Genomic DNA, 15,483 nt, shown 5'->3' on the forward strand with positions numbered 1-15,483 from the left:
CACTGAGCAATTATGATTCCCTACTTCCTCATCTCTCCACAAAACATTTACACACATCTCCCAAAAGAAAAAGCCCAACCCCAAAAACTATACAAACCAACTTTGAATACCTCCAGAGCATTACTTAGAAGAAATTCAATAGAGGTGTTCTTCACAAGTCTTATGACCTTTCTTATATTTTTAGAGAGTATTTCCCAAATACAGATAAACTATCAAGAGGCATATGGTTTGCACCATCTGGGCAACAAGTTCTTTTGGGATACTGTGGTGAACAGCATATGCATAGTGCCTTGTGTGCAGTATCCTACAGAGTTTAAAAAAGCACTAGAGACTCTTGAAGCCAGCCTTGAAAAATCCCCCATATGTTTAAGGGACCTGTTTGGTTTCAGAAGATGTGTTTCTCTTTCTTTCAGTACAAACCCAAACAGAGAACTGCCATGTTTAATTCTCATCTTGTTCTGAAATGCCTCAAGGAGGCATCATATTCTGCAACATCTCCACCTGTCAAACTATTTATTACCCATCCATCCATATCTGATCAACTCTTGGTTATGTCTTTCATCTCTGCTTACAAAATACATGGAATGTTTTTATTCAGTTACAGTAAAAATTGGATGGGTCAGAAAAGTAAACACGTTTTTTATTTCTTAAGACAGATAAAGAATAATCAATTGGTCACAGCACACAGACCAAACTGGGATAAGTAATTTTTTAGCTTTAATTTTGACACTAGTTCATCAATACAAAGAGGAATAGAAACTCAGCTTGCTTTCACTGAGCATGAAGAGTCTTGAATGGTGACAAATGGCTGACAGCCTCTTCACTAACACATTTTAGAGCATTTAACATTTGAAGGAGATTCTCTTGAAACTATAGAAACAGATGGTTGTTTCACAACACAAACATTAGCTGTTCAGCACAAGGTAATTCAGAAAACTGGAAGCATTCAAGTAGCTAGTGTTTTGCTTTGCTTTACTAGCCTTGAAATTTTCCATGTTAAGGAAACCTAAAATTAGACCTGCTGCACTAGACTGTGAGCTCAGCTAAACTGAAGTAAATGAAATTACTCTTAACTTAGGTTATCACTGACTGCTGTTGCATGTGCCAATATCTGCAGTTAGCTCTAATTATAAGGTTGATCCTTTCCTCTGTAGCACCCGTACCTTACAGATTTCTGGCACTCTTAGCATTAACAAGAATCTATTTACACATCAGTTTATTTGCCAAAGAGATATATCCTCACCTAACATAACACTTCAGACTGCTGCCAAGCAGGCTAACCAAGTTTGGAGTCCAGACAGCTATCCTGGATTATGCTTCAAGACAAACAGATAGCTCTACAGAATTATCATAATACGATTTTGCTTGATGAACCATTTGACAAGTTGGTGCCTTCTACTCATCAGTCTGACATTAGACCACTGCTTACCTTCAGTTAACTTGCATTCTGAGCAATCTTAGCTAATTAAAGAAGAATATTTAGATGCCCTAAGTGTCCAACACATGATTTAGATATAATTTTAGACATTTGCCCTCCCCTACCACATGCAGAAACTTTTCAGAGAGTAGACCTTCCAGGAAAATGGCTACTCAGCTCCCTTAGCTTTTTCTATAACAAATATTTTGAACAAATCCTTATAATGATCCCAATATCTATAGTGCTATCCATGGTATGATGTCTGCAACAAATTCCATCAGGTACCCCATGGTCCAGTCTGTGTTTTAGAGTCCTCATAAAAAAAATAAAATAAAAAAATGTCCATTTCATACCAGCCATCACTGATTGTCTGTATCTGATACTATTTATATCCTATTTCATCCAGGAACTCTAGTTTCCTATTAAAGACCTAAATCCCAAATATACAATATATATACCCAATATATATATCCAAGTATTCGTAAAGCAACACCCAGGAAAAAGAAAAAAACCAAACCACAAAAATAGAGAGACTCATATTAGCTCTTTCTTGGATACAGGCAGCATTAAAACATAAAACATGCCCAAATGTCAAACGGAGAGGGAAAAAAAAAAAAAAGAACAAAGAAAAGAAAAATGTTTAAAAATAGGATACTTTAATAAGTTGAACATAAAATTACAGATTATTTTAACAGCAAATCCTCAATTTTAAAAAGCTAATTTTTTCCAAGTAGAAATTAGCAAAGTGAGTTTTCTTATGTATATTTTCAATTTTGTCCATTTTCATAATCTGCTTTCTTGAGACCAGGAACTGTCTCAACAATTACGAATTTAATAAATAAATGTAATGATATTGCCTCTAAATTTTCTACGAAGTTGCTAGGTTAGGATTTTTACTTGTGACTTTCAAAGTATTGGATCAAAGTACTATTTAAATCAAAGGATTCCTTGTATTTCTCCCTAGAAAGACAACGAATAACACAACATTAATTAAATGTATCTCCATCAGATTTTACAACTTGGAAGAGCTGAATACAAACCTATAAAGGGAAAATCCTGCAGAGGATATAGTTTGAACCTGTGTTCAACAATAAAAGGACCACAGAAAATAGGTTTTTTCTTTTTAAGAATACATTATTTTTATACATTTAAGAAGCTTAAGATAACATAAAGCCAACTGCAAAACCAATGGGTTTTAACTATTTGGACAACTGATTCAAGATGTGAGGTACTTCTAGTGAAGCACCTATTTTATTTATTAAAAAACCTGTTCATGGCATAAACTTGCAAAAATAAAGATCAAAACCTGTTGACAATCTGAGGTTCCTACAGGGTATTTGTATCTGTTACTTTATCTTGCTTGAGCATAATTACATTTGAAGAGTAAATCAATCTTTTTAATGTATGATTTTTAATTAATCAATGCTTTTTTAAAGCATTCCCTCAAACAGAGTAACACCATGCCACATCAGAAGGCTTCAAGCATCTGCCCATACAGAGTAACATCATGCCACTTCAGAAGGCTGCAAGCATCTGCCCTTCCTGCTCTTTAGCCCAACCTTTTATACCCCTCATGTTCATGCAGTGTTCCTGTGTGCCCTCTGTTCCCTCTGGTGGTTGGTCAGTGCACCTGGGCACTCCATGGCTCATGGCTTTCAATGCTGGTCACCTGCTTTTCACAGCTGTAGCCCACTGGGGATGAGGCTCGGCCACAGCCCCCACTCCCAGTTACCACAAACTCTGTGCCTACATAAAATATTTAAGCCCTGCACTCTTGTATATATTCTACAACAAGTATTCAGGAGGCACTGACAAAAATAAGTCAAGTCAGCTATTTGAATCGCTAAAGTAGATGTCACTTCCTTAAACTGTTGTTTCAAAGAACTCTGCAGACCCCAACAAAAGAAGGGCATGGACCTGCTGGAGAAAGTCCACAGGAGGGTCACAAAGATGATCGGAAGACTGAAGCACCTCTCCTACGATGAGAGGCTGAGAGAGTTGGGTTTGCTCAGCCTGGAGAAGGCTCCAGGAAGACCTTAGAGCACCTTCCAGCATCTGGAAAGGCTATGAGAGAGCTGGAGAGGGACTTTTCACAAGGATATGGAGTGACAAGACAAAAGGTAATGACTTCAAAATTAAAGAGGGTAGGTCTAGATTACATAATAGAAAAATTCTTTTCTATGAGGGTGGTGAGACACTGGTAGAGATTTCCCAGAGAAGCTGTGGATGCCCCATCCCTGCTAGTGTTGAAGATCAGGTTGGATGAGGGCCCTGAACAACCTTGCCTCATGGAAAGTGCCCCTGACCATGGCAGGGGGTTGGAGCTGGATGATCTTTAAGGTCCAAACCATTCTGTGCTTCTATGATACCTACTTCAGCTGGTATACAGACCAGCTAAGTGTGAGTAAAACAACAATTACACACACCAAAATGGATGTTCTAACTCCAGTAGGAATCAAGTTGCATTATAGATGCACAGATTCTTTCAAAGATGTACTTGATGCAACTCAGAGATTCCTACAAGGCCAGCTTTACTGTCTAAAATACTCTACATAAAGACAGATAAATGACAGCAGCCCTTCCAGAATACCAGATCTAAATAACATTTCTCAAAGCACTTATGTTCAGGAAAGAAGCTTAGTGCATAGAGACAGGAACAGAGATGAGGGAAGTGGCCTGTAGATATCCTCATGTTTCAGACATTTGTGTGTGCATCTTGCTCAGGGGACAATGTAAAATGACAGTAGGGAATGGAGAGTGAGACAGAGGGTACAATGGAACGGATAAGGGAGCCTGATATCTGAGGCCTAATCAAGCAGAAACCATGGGAGAGACAGACACAGATAACTGCTCCCTGGTGAAGAAGTGACCAAGAGATGTGTTGTGAAATTTTGTAATGATTACCAGGTAACTGATGTCATGAAGAAGGTGTAACCAATGAGAAACTGTTACCAAAAATAGAATCCTATATACCCTATATAAACTCTTCGTAGTCTCAATAAAATTGTCTTCTGAACCAGCTCAGTCATCCCCATCTCCCTATCGCCCTAGTAGAGGGCCCATTCCTGCATCTGTGTCGGAGTCCAGGACATCCCTCTGGCTGCCCTGGCTGTCTCGAGACCCTGGTGGGGGCTCGGATACCTTGGCACAAAGTCAAAAACACCTGTGGCTTCGATTTTAGCCTGTGAAAAAGCTTCCAACTCTGGGTGAGGAATTGAAAGTCACAAGGGTTTGAGTAGTGTGATAGGTGAATTGACACAGGGTGAAAAAGTAGAATTTTGGTGTTTTTAGAATGTGATTCAGGGGTACAAGATGGAGAAATTTTGGCATGTCCTAGCCTTCTTCTCCTTCTTCTTGCCCTCCATGTCTTGCTGTGATGGTGACACTTTTCTATTGGATTAAGGTAGAGACACGCTGTCTAACATAAGTGATAGGCATTGGCACAATATTGTAAACAGACTCTGCGTAACTTTTTATATAAAGTGTAAACACTGCCCGAGTGGGCATGCAGAATGCCATGGCCTCCTTGCTAGACAAAGAAAGAATGTTATAGATAAGGAAAAATAAGCAACCTTGAGAAGCTGATCCAACACATTCCGACTCCTTCTTTGGCTGCACGGGCTAGGAAACAAGGACATTTACGATCTTGGGATTATTCCAGTGTCGCAGACCCTGAGACATCTAGAACAAAACTATGGGGTGTTTTTACAAGCAATTTCACACCTTTTTCTCCAAAGCATCCCCTGCATTTCCCCATCAACTCAGAGTACACTGTCAAAGCAAGGGAACATTTCATACCATGCATTTGTGCTCATTGTCAGCATCGGTTATGATGCAGTACGAGACATCTAAATATTATTGCTGACACAGTACCAAAGAGTAAAATTTTTAGCACAAAAGCAGTGACAAAGACTAAAGGTCTGGCAAGATAAGAACCATTCAAGTTTGCCATCAAAATGAGCAAATGATGGAATATTCAACTTACACCCACCCATATTCATTCCAGAGATGAACCCAAGGCACACAATTGGTCTTTTGCTGATTACTGCATAAAGTGTGCTTCTCATGGAGGTGACTGCATACCAACTGCCACGTTAACAAGCAGTGTCTTCCCTCAGACATTTACAAACATCAGAATGCTTATTCATGACAGTCCCACATATCATCTGCCGTCCCAGATGGTGACTGGTGGGATGCTGATTTTGTCCTAAGGCAGTTACCACCCACCAAGATAGTATATGCAGGGCTAAATAAAAAGCATGTGCCATCTGCTGTCAAGTTTAGAAGATTTGTTGAGATGTACTAGATTAGTTTAAGTTTATTTTAGATCAGACAAATCAGGAGGTTATAGCTCTCTAATTGCCTAATAAAATAAGAGTAAGTTGCACTACAGAAGACACAGTAAATTAAGAACAAGTTACAATGTTCTGCTGCTTCCACCTACCGACCTGGGAGCAGCTAAGGATTCTCACTGTGATCAGCGGCAAAAGGCACATATGGCCACAAGTTCAGAGGGAACCTGAGACAAAGAAACAATTCTGCAGAATTTACAGTTTTCCTTGGCCTGAAAAAAATCTTAGGAATTTTCTTTCTTGCCAACAGGATGTATTCTGCCTCTTTTTCTTGTGGTCATTTACAAAATGATACTGTTATCATTTTGATTGCTGGTTCCTCCATCAATTCTCACCCAGTTCCAATTTTTTCCCTAACCTCTCTGTAGAGTCTTCTTATCCTCCTGCTCATGCACTGACATATTATATATACATAGAAGAAAGTAAAAACAATTAAAAAGCAGAACTAGTATGATATCTTCTTCCTTCTTCACAACCAGCATAAACTCACTTCATGTGTCACATCCATTTATACACGGTTAATAGAAAATACAACCATTTCCCCAATAACAACTATTAGGAATGCAAAATATACAAAATAATTCTATGCATTCTTTTTAAATTGTCTAATTGAATTTCTTTTTGTACATTGATAGATATCTAAAGCAAGCAGAGAAAATAGAAAAACACATCCACAGAAGCATTTTTCCAATCTTTTAAAATCACCAGGTACATGAAAACCTTTCTCAGGCATGCAATTAACCCTTGCACAAATATAAAAGTTACATCACTGTCTACTTGGATTAAAAAAAAAACATTGTTTAAGCTGAACCTTTAAGAAGTAAAATTTCAAAATATGGACAAATTGCCTTTAAATTATTAACATCAGAAGGGCAGGACACAAAGGAGAGAGATCACCAAGGTCTGTACTGCACAGTAATGAGGGAGAGGGGTTGCAAAGGTCTCTGCAGGGGCCCTACACTGTCCCCAGCACTACAGCCCCTGTGGCTGCACCTGCAGAGATCCTCCAGGAGCAAATGCTCAAGGAAGTTTCCTCCAGGCCAGCACAACTGCATCACCTCCTCCAGTATTCAGACCATGAAGGGCAGAGGAACAGAGTACATCAACCAACTGCAAATGACAGCTTAGCTCCTGAGAAAAAGCAGGAACTATCTAAGGAAAAAAAACTGAACCATCTGGAAATCTACAGGACACGCAGCCAGAGGCAATGAGGGGTCACGAGGTAGTTTTTCCAAGCTCCTTAAGCATGTTTGCTTACCCCTTTTCAAATGAGTGTTTATGGAACTGTCAGCTGTTTTAAATCATCCCAGACTGCTTCCTCTACTGCAGAGTTCACTAATCCATGATCCTAGTGCAGCTTTCTGTAGAACACTTTATTAAATGGCCAGGTAATCATAAATGCATTTAAAACTAAATAAAGGTATTTAAGACACAAGATCTGTCATGAAATTTTACAAGTCACAGTTAGTCTTGTGCTGCCATCCTGCATAGAATACAAGGCTGGCACCTGCTCAGGGATATAAATATCATTCCACTTGTCATTTTACATCTATTTGAAGTCTTCACAGAAATTTATGCATACTGGTCCCCTAAAAAGTAAAAAAATTCATTTTACAGAGGGATAAACTTCTGATGATGGCAGTCACATGGAAAATTTGCCATTAATCTCCTCTGAATAAATATGACCCCCAGGAAGACGAAAGCATGAGCAGAATATATATTTTTTACACTAGAAAATGCTGAGGTGCACAACGAGAAGTTTTACTTAAGCATTTTCAGCTCAAGTTATCTTTCAGAAGCCCACTTTATTCACAGGAGAAATTTCTCTCCAGTCATTCACTTTTGAAAGCCCTTTGCAACTTTAAGATTGCAGTAAAGCTGACTTTTATGCCTTAATTCAGTAGCTCTCTCCCTTGTCTGAGCTGTCACATTCCCTGGAGACATTTGGTAATCTTAAATTTCCTCAACATTTTAATAATAAAGAAATTTTTAAAAAACCTTTTTTTTTTTGACGTGCAGACAGTTGATTTTGTAACACAAAACATCCTTGTGATAAAAAATTCTTTTATTAAATCCTCCAATTAACAAGGATCTTTCTCTCTCACACTGGCTTACCGAGCTGATCTGTGCTAAAGTTGTCCTCTTCTGAATAGCTGATAACTGAACACATTTTCTGTTAAAGACACTTTTAAACACACTTACTGCCTTAAAACACCCAGCAGGTTGAATATCCCTCCTGTGTTGACATCAAAACCTCATATTCAAGCATGAGGTTTTGAATATGAGACATTTGGAAAGGTTCACTTAGTAAAATCCAAGGTATCAATCTGATGTCACCTCTGCTTATGTCACTCCACTCACAAATTCAGGGCAGCTAGCTCTCAGAATTATATCTTGCAGTATTAGGCATTTTTCTTAAGCCTGGGTCATGCAGTCATAAAAATCCCCAGGAACTCTAGCTTTTTAAATATCCTTCTAATCCTGGTAGAGCTGACTGAAAGCATGAACCCTAAAGGCTCAAAAACTAGAAGGGAATTAAAGAGAAACCAATTTCAATTTTCTTCTAGATCTGAGATGATTTTTGAATGTTCAGAGCTGATAATGTTTAGGCAGGAGCATTTATCTTCTCTCAGTCATGCACTTGATCAAGGTCTGGACTACTGCTAATCTTTATCAGTGTAAGAAACATAAGACTTAAAAAAACAAAGCCCAAACAAAACCAAACCTAAATTCTAGTCCTCGTGTACTTCCCCCAAGACAAACCCTGAACAATCAGGCATGTATTAGTCATACAGTCCAGGCACTGATTTTGGGTCAACACTGGCTGATGGTCTAATTTCTTTTTCCCTATTTGTTCAGTCCATAAATCCATCAGATGACGAGTGTTTTGTCTTCCCCTGTGTTCCCACATCCTCCCTGTTTTTACAAGGGCATGTAGTGACAGGATATGCGGTAGTGACTTTAAACTGAAAGAGGGTAGTTATAATATAAGAGGGATTAGTTATAACCTAAACTACTTCACTGTGAGAGTGGTGAGGCCCTGCCACAGTTTGCCCAGAGAATCTGTGGATGCCCTGTCCCTGGAAGTGTTCAAGGCCAGATTGGTTGGGACTCTGAGCATCTTGATCTGGGGGAAGGTGTCCCTGTCCACAGCAGGGGGTTGGAACTAGATGATTTTAAGGTCCCTTCCAATCCAAAACACTCTATGATAATATAATTCCTTTATTTTCCAAAACTAAGGAAGTCTCCCCAAACAAAACAGGATCTCCTTTTCCCTGGCCAAAACTCTTCTCTGCACCCATGTCAGTCTGAAATCATCACGAGTGTTAATTAAATTAGTTTCCTGAACTCCAGAGGGACACTCCTCAGATTTGCAACTGCAGCATTAATGCTCCCTTATCCCTGAGAAGTAGAAAGGTTAGGAATCACTATTTCATTTTACAAAATACTTCTAAACAATATACAAATCAATTTTTATTTAATTATGCTTCATTAGGTATGGCAATTAAATGAGAGTCCACAGCTACTGTAATTAATTCCTCTTATGCAAAATGGCCAATTCAATCATCAGGCCAAATGGTCAGTTAAATGCCACATTATTATTTTTAAGTATTTATCAGTTCTTAGCTAACGAATGAAGAAAGGCCAGTTCAACTGTCAGCAGAAACACTCATCTGCCATAACAGCAGATTTCCTCTAGGAAAGCAACTAGAGTTCAGAGATAAACCAAAATATCCTTACAAAGGAATGGATATAAAGGACTTCATTTCTTTACCAGGCAGTTTTCCTAGCTGCATTTTGAATTACACTGTGAATCCAAAGGAAAAGTTTCATATCTACTTACACTATTTATAGCATGAGGCATGCCCACATCAAAAGGACAAAATATGACTTAAGTACTAATGCCTCCATTCTTGCTCTCTAAATAATCTGTAGGGACAGTACACAGGCTGATCTAATGCCTGCTCCTGGCATATCTAGATTATCTAAATAAATCCTGAATAACAATAGAGGAATGGTTTTATCACACACATTTTTTAGATACAAAGATAGACAAGATGAAACAGTATCATTCTGAAGAACTTTAACAGTTTCTCATGCGTTTCACTATTTAGACTGTAAACAATAATTAAGTACCACTTCATCTAGTCTCTTCTTGACCTCGTAAAAGCAAATAGACAGATGGACCAGCAAAACCACAAAGTTAAATTACTTTCTTTTTGAAGACGTTCATCTGATTCCTTTAATGAACACTCTTATTTCAGGGCAAGCACAAGTTTGAGGGGAAGACTTGAGAGAATATGAAATTTTCCCACCAAAGTTCTTATTGCAACAACAACCCAAAAAAGGCAGTATTGTCCCAACACTGAAGTCATTAATAAATACAGTCTAGCTACATTTTCCATTTCATATACTAAACAATGTTACATTGTGGTCCTAAACAGCTGCCATTTCTCACTCTTAGGATATCATAATGTCATTTTTATGCACTTTCCATTTTTAAATTACATATAGGCACTCTGAAATAAATAAAACTACACAAATCCATGTAATTTATTATCAGTGATAAGCATTAGACATTAACATCAGTAAGTGTTCTGAAAATAAGTTCATATGGAATACCAGTTTGCCTTTTTTTTAAAATACTTAACTAGATTTCATACTATGTTCATAAAAGACATGAAAAAAAAAGGACATCAGCTGAATTTCCTAAATCAAGTCACCCTAACAATTTACCCTAGCATATTGCAGAACACTGAAATAAAAAACCTGCAATTTCTCCAACGTAAAATGCAAAAAAATCATAATGAACTCACTGAAAGTATAAGAGAAATCTATTCTGAGAAAGCTGTGTGGAATAGCTATATTCGATACAGGGAAAATAAGTAATTTTTCAAAGTAATTGTTGTGCAAGAGGAATAGGAACAAATAAATCAGTGTCCTAAAACTCTGTCAGTGAGTGAACTCATTTGGGAACTACAGCTGTTGCGCTTTAGAGATTTGGATTAAAATCCATCATTATCTTTCAGTTAATACTCTTTCATCGACCAATCAGCAGTCATATGGTGTTTACCAACCCTGGTCACTTAACCCACTTGAATGGCCTTTGTGCTATAATTTGTACTTCAATACAATCAGATTACTTCTAATCTAAATGATTTGTGTCCTTTATGGGACAGATAAACACTAATCCCAAGGTTCCTAAAACACAGCAAGAGTAAACAGGGCCAGTATGGCATCCATTATTTGCCATTTTAATGCAATATTTCATTCAAGTTGGGAAACACTTGATTTGATCATACTGCCCCTGCCTTTTAGATGCTCATTTCAAATTTCTTATACAAAGAACAAAGATTTATTAGCAAGCAATACCACTCAGCAAAATCAGCAGCCAAACAATCAATATACCAATATATAGATACTAATTTTTGATCAAATTATTTCACAGAAAAATAATATTATTTTTAAAAGAAGACTAAGCAAAGAAGAACACTTTAAAATTCATTTTTCAGTAGGGAGTTACATGTTCAGTAGTGGCTCACAGTCCCTGAGTATCAATTTTGAAAGTTTGCCTCCTCAGAATGGTTTTCCAAGTATTCAGTAGGCAAAGTGTCCTTAATCATTCCTGTTCTTCAGTTAATCTTGAGTGACACTTGGAAGCAGTTGTGCTCCAGGGCGAGTCTGGCATCTAATTACATTTAGCAGTAATATGCTTAGGCTCTGATCTCACAAATGCTTCTGCACAGGTGTATCAGTGACCCTGCGAACATGTCCCTGGAAAATGAGGGACCCACACAAGCAACTACAGATGCATGACTGGAGCCAAGTACATCAATCTATTTGTACCTCAAAAAATGCCAGAGTTGGGAATAAAAATAGTTGAATAGTTCAGTAATAACCTCATGGTGACAGCAAGTATGAAATCAGCTTTGTTCATAAAGGTATTATCAGTGTCACCATTTTATAGTCACATATTTACCAACATATATATTTCTTACTGACAAAAAAGCCAACTCCCTACAAAACATACCACTATGTAAAATAGAACTGATCATATTCAAAGTTAAGCCAGGGCAACTCTGAGTTGGATAAAACATTGCCAAAGAAAAATTAAGATGCTAGATCATCTTAATAGCATCTGTAGCCATTAACTTACACAAATATAAATGTGTTTGCTTAAAATACCTCAACACAGGTGCTTGTATTTCATATTAAGTAAAACTCTTTCTAGTTTAGGTCATTAACTAAGCAAAATTTCACTTTCTTATGGTGCCCTCATTCACAGGCAGTGCTGCTCTCAGTAGGTGACCTCAGCCTACCTTGCAGTGATGAGTGAGCTCACACATGCACAGAGAGAATCAGGAACCACCACCACTGCCAAAATTCTGGTTTAAGACAGAGTCACACGCTGACACAAAAACCTTTAAAAAGCCTCCAGGATTATTCCATGTATGCCGTGTATACTCCTTACTCTACTCTGAAAATGGCCCTTGTAATGTTCCTTGTACTTTGAGCAAGATCCCCATTATACATTACAAAACGGCCTCCTTGAAAGGTCCAGCAGAAACCACGGCTTGTTTGAGATTTCCCAGAAGTTACGACAATTTCAGAAGTGCTGGGAAAGCTTCTATAATTCACTTCTGAAATTATAACCTAACAAACTACCAAATACAGAGGACTGATCTAGCTTTCCAAGAGCAGTAATCTTTGTTTTTCACTAATTTCTCAAACTCTACCAGAACGTTATAAAGTTTCATATTTCCTTGAATACTGTATTTGTGTTTGACTGCAAAGATGAAGCAAGCACAAACTGCAATTGTTAAACAGGACAGGAATGGGAGAGGTACCTACAAAACTCTAAGAGCAAACCTCAGTCCTCAGATGCAAGCTAGGAAAGGTTCTAGCTTTTGTGGGTCCATAGCTATCTATGGTTCTATCTTTTGTGGGTCCTATCTCTATAGGACCACAAGCTAAATAAGGAATGGTCACTTCCTGAAATAAGCAGGAAATGGATATAGATCACAACAGATTCAGAAATAAATGTGTGTTTGTGTCAGACACAGGTGCCAGAAACATACCTGTAATGTTACTGTACTCTCAGCAGAAGGTGGTAATTCTTTAACACCATACAGCTGCACAGTAAAAAATAAAATAAAATAAAAGGGCTTCATTCTGATTTCAGAGGGTTCCCAACCATAATTACTGAAAGCTGCTGCCCCAAATAGAAACCAAATTGTGTCTGGAGATCCAAAGAAGGCTGAAGGCAGTTCATTTCTCTGATAGTCCTGATTCTTTTCCCCTTTCCATTGCAGAAGCCATGCTTAGACCATTTAAACTATTAAGAATCCAGAATTAACAGATTTGAATGTACAGTATTGGAATTAAGAAAATCAGAGCCCCTATATCAAAGATGCTGTAAAGATAAACATGTAAAAGTAACAGAAGCACAACTAGAGAAAGTTACAGTGTAAGAGCAATACAGCAAAAATCACCTCTTTCTTCTAAAAACTTATTTGTATGGTTCAGAGTAGCCATTTGGAAAACACCTCCCCAGATCCCTTAGCTAACAAAAACAGTTGGCCACTAAGGGTTTTGCAGCCCTTTATTGAAATTATATCACACTGAAACTCTATTTCTCTAGGATCAAGAAAAAGTTACATTCCAAATATGTCAAAGAGCTGCACTAAACTCAGTTTGAGCAAGAAAGATTGCATCTGCATTTCTTACTTTACCTGCTATTTTTATGCTTTATGGAATAGTCACATTCCCTTCTCACTCTAATGAACTGTTGATGTGACAGAGAGGCAAACAACTAAGTCACTGCAACGTGGACTGTTACATCCTTGCCATAATAAATGAGGAGATGCTTACAACTTCTTCTGCAGTACAACCATTCCCCCTACCTCCAGGAAACCATTAAACAGCTAGAGGTGTGAACCCATTGCAGCTTTCTGCTTCATTAAGTCATATATCCTTTTTACATTGGAGTCATGAAGCTATAAATCATGTGAGACAGAATGAGAGCTAATTAAAGAGTCAGCTAAGCATAAAATTCTGCATTGTTGCTTATCAGACAACTCCAAAATTTGCCATACTTTGTATAATATATTGTAAAATACTAAAAGATATTTCCATCAGATAGGTATTTTCTCTAAGAGCTGAGCACTGCTGCCTGAAAAACATCAATATTTAATTTCCTACCAGGAAAGCCCCATGAAACCCTGACTCACCTTTTTTTTTTTTTCCTTTTTAATAATAGATCATTCTGCCTTATATTGCAGTGCAGTCTTGCATACAGTCTTTAAACTTAACTCCTTTTCTAATTAGTATCAACTTCTATGCTTCTGAATACAGAAATTCACAACCCCGGAAATCTCTGCATACACTAGATACAAATGTATCTAAATCTAGCCCTTAAACTTCAGTGCAAACACTTCAGGCTATTTACAGGATTCCTTTACCAATAAGGAAATACTTATTTGGGAAAAAAATAAAAATCCATTTCCTGATAACAGATTTCTAAGTCAATGCAATTATGTCAGAAAAGCTCTTCTTTGAAGGGATAGAGGTAAATCTGATGCAGAGATGTTAACTGAAATATATACACCTCACAACCCAAGAGGGCCTTTAAATATGCATAATATTACTCCTACACCTAGAGCATCCATTAGTAGGTGAGAAACTTGTTACACCGAGGCCATATGCAAACAGAGCACAAGGATGATCCTGTAATTCCAAGAGCTTTTTCTCTAAAAGATTTTTAATTGAACAGATACATGCAGATATATGTTCAACTCCTATTCCTTCTTCACTTTCTTTTCAGAGATCTAATAATTGTAGCTACTAAAGCAGCCCATCAAATGCAAGAGAATGTATCTCAGAGTAATCATTGCCAATATACATTTCTTTAAAAAATACACATATTCATCAGTCTCAATGTGTAACTGCAAGGAATAGCCAAGTGCTTATATAGTAGTCTTACACTCCATTTTCCCAACTGTGTTTTCCCACTAAATACCTTTAAAAAAGGAAGAACAAATGTTTTTGCACTCCAAATTATATCAAAGTTTGACAAGTAAGCTTTATTTTTAAAGAACATTCTTCTTTTTTTCTATTAAATAAAAAATATAAAAAGGGTGTGTGAATTTATTAAACTAAACTTTCATTTCAGGCTTCACTGACTGGAAAAAGGGCCCAAAAGAATTTTTATTAAAAATGGGGCACCATCCATAAGGTGATTCATATTTTACTGGGATATTCCAAGAAACTCTGAGTTGCTGGCCACTCTTGAAATCTGCTGCATTAGGCTGCAATCAGGAAGAGGGCCATGGGTCAAATACACAGTTAGGACAAATACTAGGTTCAACATGCCAACACAAGAGTCAAGAAATTAGAAGAGCCAAGAAATATAGCTGCTGAAGGAAAGACCAAAAACTAAGGCATTCCAGCTGCTTGAGGGGACAGCAAAGAGGCAGGTACAGAGGATACTCGGAAAGGACAGGGACCAGGCAGGCTGCTTGCAGTCAGCCCACAAAAACCACAGCTCACACTCCTGCAACCCGAAAGATCCAAAGCAATCTCAAGTAAGTTTTTAATATTCACTACTAATTCTGAAAAGCATTTGGCAGCACTTTGATAAGTGAATCAAGTTCTGCCTATGGCTTTATGGAAAAATATTAAATACAAATCCTAGTAACAAGCATTTTAGAAGAG

The 15,483-nt window shown here is 37.6% G+C and overlaps 1 protein-coding gene across 2 annotated transcripts in view; it reads right to left on the minus strand.

Annotated features, from left to right (window-relative positions):
• ZNF385B (zinc finger protein 385B) overlaps nt 1–15,483 on the minus strand; it is a 154,091-nt gene that overhangs the window by 129,363 nt on the left and 9,245 nt on the right. The gene's annotated exons all lie outside the window — the stretch shown is intronic.

This window comes from Anomalospiza imberbis, chromosome 7 (genome assembly GCF_031753505.1).
Source record: "Anomalospiza imberbis isolate Cuckoo-Finch-1a 21T00152 chromosome 7, ASM3175350v1, whole genome shotgun sequence".
NCBI classification, from domain to species: domain Eukaryota; kingdom Metazoa; phylum Chordata; class Aves; order Passeriformes; family Viduidae; genus Anomalospiza; species Anomalospiza imberbis.